At 50.0% G+C, this 12,433-nt stretch overlaps 1 protein-coding gene across 1 annotated transcript in view; it reads right to left on the reverse strand.

Moving 5' to 3' along the window:
- Window positions 1–9,078, reverse strand: part of TPRG1 (tumor protein p63 regulated 1) — a 95,770-nt gene extending 86,692 nt beyond the window's left edge. Inside the window, exon 1 of the mRNA XM_077826958.1 lies at window positions 9,025–9,078. The gene's annotated coding sequence lies outside the window, so the exon portion shown is untranslated. The remainder of the gene's footprint in view (window positions 1–9,024) is intronic.
- Between the last annotated feature and the right edge of the window lie 3,355 nt (window positions 9,079–12,433).

Here is a 12,433-nt window from a genome sequence, read left to right on the forward strand (position 1 = left end):
TAGCAGTTTCCGTTTCAAGGGAGGTAACGGCAGTTCCACGTGCAGTCTGTTCCCTTGTAAGTTTCCATGGAAGGTAGTGCCCTGTTTTGCAGCTGGCTTTCTATCTGCGTCTGTCAGCTGTGGTGCTCGGCTATGGGTGCATTTCAGATCCATCCCCCTGGTTGAGCGGATCACGGAGAGTCCCTCGTTACAGACCAGGGAAAGAAACACACCACCCTAGATGTCCCTTCCTGCAAAGCTGCACCTTTTCAGGGCAGGAAAGATTGGAGGAAGGAAGGAGGTGGGCCCCGGCTCTGGGCTGCTAGAATAAAGCCGGCAAGCTGTGGGGAGAACTGGGCTGGGAGCTCCCCACACTGCAGCTGCTCCACCTGCCCTTGGCTTGGGGAGTAGCTGCTGCCTGACCCGGCTTCAGCACAGCTGAGCAAGCCGAAGTCGAGCTGCATGGAAGATATGAAAGCAAAGTTCTGTTCACAGCTGGAACTGGATGTTCACATCAAAGCTCGTTTGTTTGGTTGTTAAGGACATCACACTGTGTTCCATTTTAAAAATCTCAACTTTCTTTTCCTTTGGCGCTGCTGTTGGGGTTAATTTATTTATTTCACACCCCTGAGCGAGAGAGTTGCAGCGCTGGAAAGTGACAGTGTAGACAAGCCCTTCGTTTGTTTTTTATAAATTTGGTCGATTTGATTTTCCCCTGAGTTACCTCGGCCTCCAAACTGGAGACAGTCGACTCTGCGGTTGATTCTGAGCTAGTTGGGTTTTATTCCTCTTCTCCCCCACAGGGTGCCGGATGGGAATCGACTCCAGCACTTTAGCTAATGAACTAGCTTACCACGAGCACAGCACCATTGCTGATTGGTAGGGCTGCAAGTCAGTCACAGAAGTCACGGATTCCGTGACTTTCCAGGACCTCCAGGGCTTCTGCAGCCTGCAGGTGTGCTTGACCCCAGGGCCAGCCACCCTACCCCACCAACAACGGTGGTCATGGGGTACCCTCTGCCAGCGGCACCGGCAGCACCAGGGCTGGCAGCGGCGGTCATGGGGCTGGCAGCGACCAGCGGCAGCGGTTCTAGGCCACCTCCTGCCAGCCGTGGCACTTCTAGGCACCCCCGCCCCGGAGGCCCCCCGCAGCACCAGCCTTCCCGGTGCCCCTGCCCCCAGCATCAGCAGCACCCCCAGAACACCCAAGATTTAGTTAGGGGTATATAGTAAAAGTCATGGATAGGTCACTGGCCCCCGTGAATTTTTGTTTATTGCCCGTGACCTGTCCGTGACTTTTACTAAAATTCTGTGACTAAAACGTAGCCTAACTGATTGGGTACAATATTGAGCACCCAGTGAAAAGCAAGATCTCCCAAGACTGCCAGCCCTTTTGGTGCCATTCACCTCAGGAAGTTCAAGCATGAATGCACTTATTAGGACTGCAAAGAAATATCACCCCACTGAGTAGATAGGAAACACCGGATTCCTCCCAGTGCAAATCAGCAGCCTGAATCCAAGAGACTCAGATAAGAGGAGCTGGATGCATGTGGTACTTAGACATTTTTTAACCTAACCAAGGGGTGTGAGGTTTGAATGTATTAGCCTTGTGTGTCTATCTGTAATATTGGCCGCTAATGACGAGGAGCAGAGGAGACCACAGACCTATGATTGCTGCCTGCTAAGTGAAGATCTTCAGCTCAGCTGTGATTGAAACTAACGGATCAGAGTCCTAGGCCCAGCTCTTCAGGGAGATTTCCCAATGATGGTGGCTGTGGCCATGCACAGCCGTGGATTAGCCATGGGGCCAATGGGGCCTGTGCCCAGGGGCCCCAGAAACAATTTGCTGAAGCCCGGAGTCCTGGCCACGAGGCGGGCGGGGGAGGGGAGGCCCCTGTGCCCCAACCCTGTTCCCTGGCAGCAGCGCTGGGTGGGCAGGGCAGGGGAAGCCCCCCCCCCCCCCCGACCCTGTCCCTGTTCCCTGCAGAAGCCATGGGACAAGGGGAGTCACTCCCCCTGAGCGGGCCTTGACCCCATCCCTGGCAGAAGCCGCCAGGTGGGGGAAGCCCCAGTGCGTCCCACCCCATCCCCAGCAGAAGCCTCAGGGCCGTGGTGCAAGGACACTTCCCTGCCTCACCTCGGTTAGTTACAGCCCTTCTAGCTAAGGACACACGGGACTCCCAGTGGGTACTCCCAAAGGTTTTATTGGGTTGGTTCCAGCAACCGAAGCAGTGGTAGATGGGCATCATGGTTAAGGACACTGGAGAATTAAGGCCTTATATGCACATGATTTCAGAGAAGTCCTATCACCAGTGTTACAGGAGGACACACTAGGTGACCAGAGTGGCCCCTTCTGGGCTTATAATCTATACAGTGGCCAAACTCCCAGCGGGAACAGTAACATACACCTACTTGGCAGAAGGGCAAGATGACAGTACACGGAATCAGTGTTTCTGACAGTGCCTGTAACCCGATGGCAAGAACTTGGTAAAATTAAACACCTCTCTCGGCTTGGATACTGCAGGCTATGCCCAGGGCTATTTGCTGAAGAATCTGCCCATAGCAGTGAGCTGTGACATCGTATACAACTCGGTACCACCTAGAAGCAAAGGGTCTAATGATGAGAGACTAGGGGGGAGTCAAGGGGGCACCCAAGATTCTTACTAGAAACCAGGCCAGGCAACTTGACCTTGAATTGAGCCTTAGCCAAATACACATGAGAAAATGGATGGAGAGCAAGAAAATCACTGAAAGACAGACCCCGTCTGAGCTCGGTAAAGCATTCATGTGCACAGAACAATGGCCAAGTGACCAAGGGCCAGGTGGTCCGGCCCTACTTCGGCTTTTCCCTCAGAACTGAATGAAGGTGGCCAAGGGGAAGAGCGGGAAGGTGGCTCAGGGACTAAGAGACCGCGGATCAGGTGGCTGTCGGCAGGGGAGCTGTGCTGGGAAACGGAAACGCAAAAGGAGCGCGAGAGAGACGGAGGAAACGCAGGTCCGGCCCAAAGCCCAGTGACACGAATGGAAAGACTTCCACAGGCTCTGGGTCAAGCCCAAAGGAGGGCGACTGCTGCATTTTCTATCATTTTGCTGTGGGGAAGATCTAAACAATTATTCAGTGGAGACAACAAAGGTTAGGAGGAGAGGTACCTGGGCCCACAGGGGTGGAGGGGTGTGTGTGGGTGGATGGGATGGGGTATCATCCTCATATTCCAGCTCACTTAAAGGAAAACATGTAGCACCCAGCCCTCACCTCTAGCTTCTCTGTCTTTCCCCAACTCTGCTGGTGACCTTTGCTTTACAAGAGCGCAGATTACTTTAATGCTACCTGTGTCTTTGCCATGCAAAGATGGAGTATCTCAGAATGAGAGGGTTAATGCCTCTGCATATCAGACATGCAACTGGAAACGTTCATGAAAGAAATGGAACCTTTTGCTTACAACTGGAGTAACCAAAGGTCAGAGCCAGCTGGACAGAGCTGCGTGGCTTCAGACTTGCTCCTTATGGACAGGTGTCCAGAGAACAATTTCATCAGCACTGCTGGGACCACATCTGCAGGCTCAGCAGAGAGGTCAAGCAGTAAGTGCATCACAGAACCAAAACCCCAGAAACGTGTTTTGGATCGAAGGGCTTGGTTCTTATCCCTCTGAAATTCTGCAGATTTGAGGTCCTGGTTCAATTCACAGGCTGATTATATATTATAATTACATCCCCACAGAAAGGTGTTAAATGAATATTAAGGTTGAAAAGTCAAGCACTCAAAAGACAGGAAATGCCAGTATTAAGGTTGCCTGTGCAACCTTAATTTGCCCCTCTTGGGCATGTACGTGATGATACAGTCTTTAATCACATGAGTTCATGCTACTGGTTTCACAGGACATCAGCCTGAAATGGGAAAAATACACTATTTTGCCCAAGTTAAAAAATTCATGCAATGGTTTCATTGAGAAACTCTGGCAACTCCTTGCTTTGGAGCAGAGTCTTGGAATTTGGCAGCAGGGGCTGATGTGACATCATGGATGAGCCTTCGTGCCCAAATTTGGCCAATGTACAAGACTCAGAGCATAAGAGAGTGTGTGTCCCTCCTCTTGGTGCCAGGACCCACTGCTACAGTGGCTCCCACAGCTGGGAGGAGTAATTTCTGGGGAATTCCTGCTCAGCCCCTACAGCATTGTGCTGGAGCATGCCCAATGTAGATAGAATCTTCAGAGAATTTAGCACCCAAACTCTAACAAACCCATCCCGAGCATGCACGAACTATGCTTTTTTTGGCTTAGAAATTTGGGTGAATGTTTATAGAGATGAGAAAAGGCACATCCATGACACCAGAGCAACTCCCCCTGCCAAATTTCAAGCCCCTGCTCCAAAACAAGGTTGCTAAAACTTTTCGACAAAATGGTTGTAAGAGTTTTTGAACATGAAGAAAACAACATACTTTTTGCTAACCTGGTTTTCAGAAATGGCTGAACCATTTTACCTGACATTTTCATGGTCTCAGTTGTAGTGGGGGAGGTTTAGGTTGGATATTAAGAAAAACTTTTTCACTAGGAGGAGAAGCACAGGAAAGGGTTACCTAGGGAGGTGGTGGAATCTCCTTCCTTTGAGGTTTTTAAGGTCAGGCTTGACAAAGCCCTGGCTGGGACGATTTAGTTGGGGATTGGTCCTGCTTTGAGCAGGGGGTGGGACTAGATGACCTCCTGAGGTCCCTTCCAACCCTGATAGTCTATGATTCTATGATTTCCAAAACAATTCCGCATTAGGTAGACACCCAGCATGGAAAATTCCAGCGCAAACAGTGAATGTTTGGGAAAATTATAGGCAACTGAAAACAGAAGCTTACCATGGAACAAGGTAGGCAACTTTTGCTATAGGAGGCTCTACTGGCTGCACCTGCAGAACCAAAGAACCGGAAGGGACCTCGAGAGGCCCCGTAGTCCGGTCCCCTGCACTCAAGGCAGGACTAAGGATTATCTAACATATATGCAGCCATCTAGGAACTGATATTTTCCTTGCCCACATACCACGGTCACTCAAAAGTCTGTGGCAGCATTAGTGCTAGAATGCACCAAATTCTGCTCCGAAAGCAAAGCCCCCGGCCCTCTCGGAGCTGTACCTTCACTCGGTGTTTGGCAACCCAGGTCTGTGACACACGTGATTACACCTCGCGGTGGAGGGAGGGGGGCACATACATTCCAGCCTACACATTGCACAACCGTGTTGCCCCAAATGCCTGCTTACGTCACTAGGTGAGAAGCCATGCAAAGATACCGGGAACGATGGCTCCGGGAGACCAATTGACTTTCTCCAAGTGAGCCGGCATCTGCTGAGAAATCAAACTTCTGCTGTTGAAATAATTCCACAATAGCTTTGCTACTGACCAAGGAGTATACTGCAGCCAGCTCTTGAGTAATCCTCCTGAGAATTCACTTAGCCTTTCTGTCTCGTCTTTACAGTTTCTTTGAAGTTCCTAAATGTCAGAATCTCCTCCCTGAGCTGTTATTTCCTTCTCCAGGCCTGAGTGCTAATGCTAACTAGGGTCCACACACTTGTTTTTTTGGTTTTTGGTTTTGTTTTTTTACAACCCTTGCTGCGGCAGTGACTCATCCAGCAAAGCCAGAGGTTGTCTATTTTGATCTTCTGCTATTCGGGATCTATTTACGGCAGTAATTTTCTCTCTGTCCCTGCCCCCCGCACACGACGTGTGGAAGGGTCACAAGAGAAAAATAGACTGTGAGGAGAAAAGAACAAAGAAATACTGCTGGTCGATGTAGCCTCCCGACTCAATGGATGCACAATACTAAACTCTTCTTGGACTTGATTTTGAGTTGTAATCAAGGAGGACTTCGACCACCCCCAGCAGACTCCTCTGCCCCAGCACTCCAACACTAACCCTGGCCCAGGGCAGAGAGGAGGCCCTGAAGGGGGCAGAAAGCAAGCCTGCTCCATCCTCATTCCTGCAGTGGTGGCTCCTGTCCCACCAGGCCTGCTCCCCACTCCGGGCTTTGTCACCTGGGATCACAGTGCCCCTCGGGTTTGGCACCCCTGGCTTCATGATTTCTGTGGGTCCAACTGAACTCACGAACCCCTACTAAAGCCGAAATACCTACCTGCTTGGCAGAGGCAGCTTCACAACTAAGACATTTTATGATGCCCATGATACGGTGTCTGCCAGTTTCTGAGTTCCCTGCAAGCCAGTCAATGCCTCTTCCTGGCTAATAAGGATGCTGCAGAATAACCTAACAACGCTCGCCTGAGGGGATCACAACCAAGCCCCCTTGTTTTACAGGTTACCCTGTGATCAAGAGACTCGGCCGCACAAATGCAGCCCAGAGCGCTGGCGAGTGAGAGTCCTCACTGAGACTGTTGTTTGGTGGCCTTTATGAAAAGGTCGCTGGTCTCAGCCCACTTCCGAGTGAGGAGGTTTCCATGTACCAAAACCCACCAGCGGACATGACAATCAGCTGGCAAACTCAGCAGCAGCCAAGGCACTGTGCCAGGTGCACTGTCAGAACTGGAAATGACTAACCTAGGGCTGAATGGACCGAACTCTCCTCCATGTCACGGTGGCGGCTCACTGGAGTGCGGAGGGGGTTTGCACACCTCCAGCCTGGCTCCGTGGCTATTGGTCTGGCGATTCTTTTCCCCACCAGCACTAAATTCCCTGAAAGCAAAATAAATCGGACCAATAACTTCCGCAGCTCGGATTCAGCAGGTGAATGAGCAGCAGGTGCTGATGAGCCTGCCACGTAGTGGCCAGAGGCCTGAAAAAGATGATCTAAGTTTGCCATCTTGACTATCTCGGGGATTGAACGGGGGTTCTCTGTAGAACCAGGTGCTGTAGCTGCAGACTCATACCCTATGTGGATCATGGAAAGGGGAGGGGGGACACATGATACACACTGACCAGTGGCTACATGTGCACAACAGTGACTACCATTACCACCTACGAGGGAGTCTCTTCTCCAGCGGAAGAGCGAGCGGTTGTGGCCCCAACGGTCCTGGATTCAATTCTCAGCAGAAGCAGCCTCTTCACGGATGCTTGTCAGAGGGAAGGGATTGGTTGCCACCTGTCACGCTGACCATGAACATGTGCACTGAGAACTACAAGGAGGTGCTGCCAAGGGAAATCCAAGTAGCACCCCACGGATTCTGCAAGCGCCCCTGAGCTGTACGGCAGTGACCCGTGCAGCACCATTAAGTTCACTGGCACTGATCCCACGGGTTGGTTTCTGAGGGATGGATTATACACTGGGACCCTCAGCAAACGGTTTCGCGTTCTGGGATTTATGATGGGGTGCCAAGTGACGTGGTGTTGCGGAGACACCAGCATTATTACCAATATCAGCTCACCCTATTGTTCTTTGGTACTATCAGATTTCAGGTCCCGGAGACACCCCTGGAGAACCTGCTTCTGACTGTGCAAAGACAGCCTGGTACAACAGGCTTCGCTGTGGCCAGGGGTCCAGACTTTCCCCATCTCCCATTATCCCTCCTCTCTATAGCAGCTTCCTGAACCATTGGACGGTTCCCATGGGCGCGGTTCCCACTGCCAGAAGGGTTGGATTATGATTGGCCCTTGGGGCAGGGAGCATGCAACAAGCCTCCTCCCCTATGTGTCAACCACAACAGCCATGCTTGTGAACAGAGACTGCTCACCAGGGTGCAAATCAGCTGGAAAGGGGTGGGGAGGAGGCGGAGCATGGACATGGCTCCACCTCCATACCAGGCCATGGAACTGGGCCAGCACGCCATGGGGTCTGATCTCTGCCACCCTAATGAATGGTGCAGAATTCATGCCTCCCATGGGAGAAATCATCCATCCTGAGGGATTCTCTCTCCAGCAACTATCCAAAGGTTGGCATGGAGTCACCCCACCTCTTACCAGGGCTGGGCACAAACTGCACAAGCTAGCAGTAAGGGTAGCCAGCTAGATCGAAAGGAGAGGGACAACTAAAGTTTAATCTGTATTTGACTGTCAAGCACCTGAGGTACCAGGACGGCTTGGCACTATATAAATACAACATATTATTAAGTACCTTCGGTCTCCAAAGGGCTAAGACTCTTCAAAAAATAATAACACTAATGCACATAATAGCCTGTGTCTTGTTATTTAAGAAACCTCTTCCCAGCATCAGCCATCTCAGTACGTGTAAATGCACTTACCCCAATAACTATGCCTGAGGAGCAGTCTGATGGAGTGCCAGCGAGCACAATGGCTGTTCTACCTGAGCACTGGGCAGATGACGACACGCTCCATTTAGAACTAAATGCTTTATTCACTAAAAGCCATTGACAACATCCTTGCCTGAGCTCTTCCCTTGAAGAGCAATTTCCGGCTCCATGCTGGAGCTTTTGTTCGTGGGAGAGAGAGAGGCAGAGAAAAGTGGTTTGTTAAGTCTTTACATGTCATATTTAATGGAACAGAGTTCAGGAGGGTATTTTTAATATTATTATTGCTATTCGAATAGCTGCATTATATGTTCTGCAGGGTCTTCCTTTAAAAAGACTCGAAAATGACAAGCTCAAGCTGTCAACCACAACCCACTGCCTCAAATACATTTCCCCGTGCCGGTGTTCACTTATCACTATTGCAACAGACCCAAATGTAAATCTGAAAGACAGAAAGTGTTCTGAACTTTTTTATTATTATTACTGTTCATTCTCACGCACATAACATCAAAGAGCCTATCAGAACGGCTTCCAAAATGCATTGCATTCTCAATGCGTCAAACTCCTTCACCCCTTCCCCACCCTCCATTAAAAAAATAAAAGAAAGAATCAGGAATTCCTCTTTTATTCTCCTCAAAGACAGGAACAGCTGTCATGACTTTGCAGTCAAATCAATGCCATTTGCAACAGAACTATTTCCCTCCCTCCAGCCCCCTTTGATAAATTAGAACAATTTCAAAATGGGCCCTGGGGAATTAGCACGTGACAATGCACAACTCACAGAGTACAAGGAAGGCTTTTTTGTTACATATTTTGGGAAGAAGCAAGTGTATTTATCTGTTGGTCTATGAATTGCGAAGATAATTTCATACTCACACGATGTCTGTCTTCCATAATAATCTTCATCCTCATGATGAGGCTGACATCTCGTCCCAGTGTCCAGACTCTGCATTAGTAGGAACTTTGTTTGTTTGAAAAGAGGAATTATTCGGCGTAACATCTGAGCTGAACACTGGGAGGACAGGCAAGGGCTCTCATGAGAGCACAGGACCAGGAGTTCCTGACTCCACAGTTGTAAATCTGTCACTGACACTGCCCCACTGTGGCTTTGGACAACACGATGAAGTTATCTAACTCACTTCCGCATTTGCAAAAGGGGGAAAACATTGATCTGACTCCTACAAAGCCCCAGGGTCCTGGAAGAAATTTAAAGCTCTGAGACTCAATAGTGAAATACAACATGGTGAACTGGGCTGATCCTGTCTGCACTGCATAAGGATCCACAAAGCGCTGACTAATGCCCAAAGCCCCAATCTGCCTCTTATGGGCACTGTAAAACCTGGGATGGATTCTTGGGAGGAGGGGGGCAAAGTCCTTTCTTAGGTTGGTTTGGAGAGGATGCCCAGAGACATTACCCCCACCTGGATGGAGCATTGTGGGGACTGAGTGGTGAATATAAAGCAACCTCAAGAGGTAAAGCATGGCTCTGTGCCTGTTTTAGATAATGTACATGGCACTGCAGGTAGGTGCTTCCCCCATAAGACTAAATACTCTCTCCTTCCAGGGGTATATGACTACGAACCCTGTCACAGAAAAGGAGAGGCTCAGTGCCCTGCAGGGTTATTACAATCTGGAGTTAGCTGAGGGCCCTGCTAGCTCCTCAGCAGGAGTAATTGCCCTTTGTCTGCTATATATCAGGACAAATGGGTTACAAAACCCAAGAGGACAGGAGGAAATATCTTCACTTAGCAGTTCAGTGAGCCAGGGAAGGCCACGGGGGTGGAGAGGGATGGCCTGACGGCTCTGTAGCCTGCGTAAGAGGGGGGAAGATGAGTGGAGAACTGTCCGATTCCTGGAGGGCTCAGACGTCACATCCCCAAGGCCACTTCCACCACCGTGGGCACTCGCTGGCAGCCCCAGTAGAAAGCCCAAGGCCTTGGTGAGCACAGAGTCCTACAGGACAGAGAGGGCAGAGCCGGGGAAGGGTGCCCTGCCGCTTGTTCTGTGAAGTGGGGCCTGCAGCCCAAGGCTTTGAATCCGGCAGCCCCAGTGCCCAGGCTCACCTGCAAAGAAATCCAATCCAGTGGGTTTACACAGCCCTATAGGGCACGCACTGCCATGCACAGGGACTGTTCCTCTATGCCGATGCCAGATGGCCAGCTAGGGCCCAGCATGGCCACCCTGCATGACCTGAGTGGGGCCACGTGGCCAGAATAGGGGTTGAGGATCTGGGGTCTCGTCTCCCAGAAGCCAACGCACCTGGTCTCCCTGTTACAGGCCCGAGTCTCCTTTACTCCTCTCCAGCTGCGCAAAGGGGCCTTGAAGTGGGTGCCAATGACCGAGCTGCATGAAGTGGCCCTAATATAATTGAGAATCAGGCCCCATAGAGCTAAGTGCTGATATACTACAGGGAAGGGACCATGGCAATAAACAGATTCCTTTTGCCCTAGGGTGTTCCCTTTATCCTGTGTTCCAGCTCTCTACGTCCCAGTGTCTTGTATAGCACTGGGGCGGCCAATATGCTTATCTGGCCTACGCTGTGGGCCCAATCCCATGAAGTTCTGAGCTCAGTAGGAGACCTGAGAACCTTTAGGGTCAGATTTTTAAAGGTATTTAGGCACCGAAGGTGCAGAAATGCATCGAACGCTTCCACTAGAGGCTTTAGACACCAAAATATCTTAGGTTTCAGAGTAGCAGCCGTGTTAGTCTGTACCGCCAACTAAAACCTCTCCAGCGCATCATCAAAGATTTACACCTATCCTGAAAAATGATCCCTCACTCTCACAGATCTTGGGAGACAGACCAGGCCTCGCTTACAGACAGCCCCCCAACCGGAAGCAAATACTCACCAGCAACCACACACCACGCAACAAAAACACTAACCCACGATCCTGTCCTTGCAACAAAGCCCGATGCCAACTCTGTCCACATATCTATTCAGGGGACACCATCATAGGGCCTAATCACATTAGCCACGCCATCAGGGGCTCGTTCACCCGCACATCTACCAATGTGATAGATGCCATCATGTGCCAGCAATGCCCCTCTGCCATGTACATTGGCCAAACCTGACAGTCTCTACGCAAAAGAATAAATGGACACAAATCTGACATCAGGAATCATAACATTCAAAAACTGGTAGAACACTTCAACCTCTCTGGCCACTCAGTAAAAGATTTAAGGGTGGCAATTTTGCAATAGAAAAGCTTCAAAAACAGACTCCAAAGAGAAACTGCTGAGCTTGAATTAACATGCAAACTAGATCCCAGTAACTTGGGTTTGAATAGAGACTGGGAGTGGCTGGGTCATTACACACATTGAATCTATTTCCTTAAGTTAAGTATCCTCACACCTTCTTGTTGTCAACTGTCTAAATGGGCCATCTTGATTATCACTACAAAAGTTTTTTTCTCCTGCTGATAATAGCTCATCTTAACTAATTAGCCTCTCACAGTTTGTATGGTAACTTCCAACTTATCTGTATGTATATAAATATCTATGCATCCAATGAAGTGGGCTGTAGCCCATGAAAGCTTATGCTCTAATAAATTTGTTAGTCTCTAAGGTGCCACAAGTCCTCCTGTTCTTTTTTCAAAATCTCTTAGCGCCTTCAGGCTGTTGCCTCTGCCCTCTTGTACTATAGGTGAGATCAATGGACTTTGCCCCCGGGTGTCACAAACATTTACAAATTGGCTGCAAATGCAAAGCATCTGCTCCAGATGGTCCTGGGCAGGGGAAGCCAGAACACACCGTGCAGAACCCTCTGCACCACACGGTACGAGCCAGGACAAATTGCTGGCCCGACACGAGGGCACCATTTACCCAACCGGAATTCTATCCCAGCGTGTTCGTGGGTGGGGAGGGATGAGAGAGGAGTCAGAGGAGAGAATCTTGATTTGTTCCAGCCCTAACCGGGGACACAGTTGGCAAGTGAACTGGTTGTGGGTAGGTTCAAAGGCAGGATCCGGTCCAGCACCACTGAAGTGAAGTGGCAAAACTCCCACTGACAACTGCGGTGCCGGATAAGACTGAAAGGACCAGCTTTTTCAAAAGACCTCAGCTCCCTCCGAGGCACCGAAATAAGTGGCCAGACTTTCAGACCTGCTGAGCATTTTGGGTTCTGAGCACTTGGAAACCTGGCCCTGAGCTCTTTGAACAGCTAGCCCCATGTTGGCAAAGCATTTCTCCCTGCTAAAGGGAAACTGAGCTGTAGCTCACGAAAGCTAATGCTCAAATAAATTGGTTAGTCCTCCACCAGTCCTCCTTTTCTTTTTAGTCCTCCTTA

The sequence above is a fragment of the Eretmochelys imbricata genome, chromosome 9, assembly GCF_965152235.1.
Source record: "Eretmochelys imbricata isolate rEreImb1 chromosome 9, rEreImb1.hap1, whole genome shotgun sequence".
In the NCBI taxonomy this organism is placed as follows: Eukaryota; Metazoa; Chordata; order Testudines; family Cheloniidae; genus Eretmochelys; species Eretmochelys imbricata.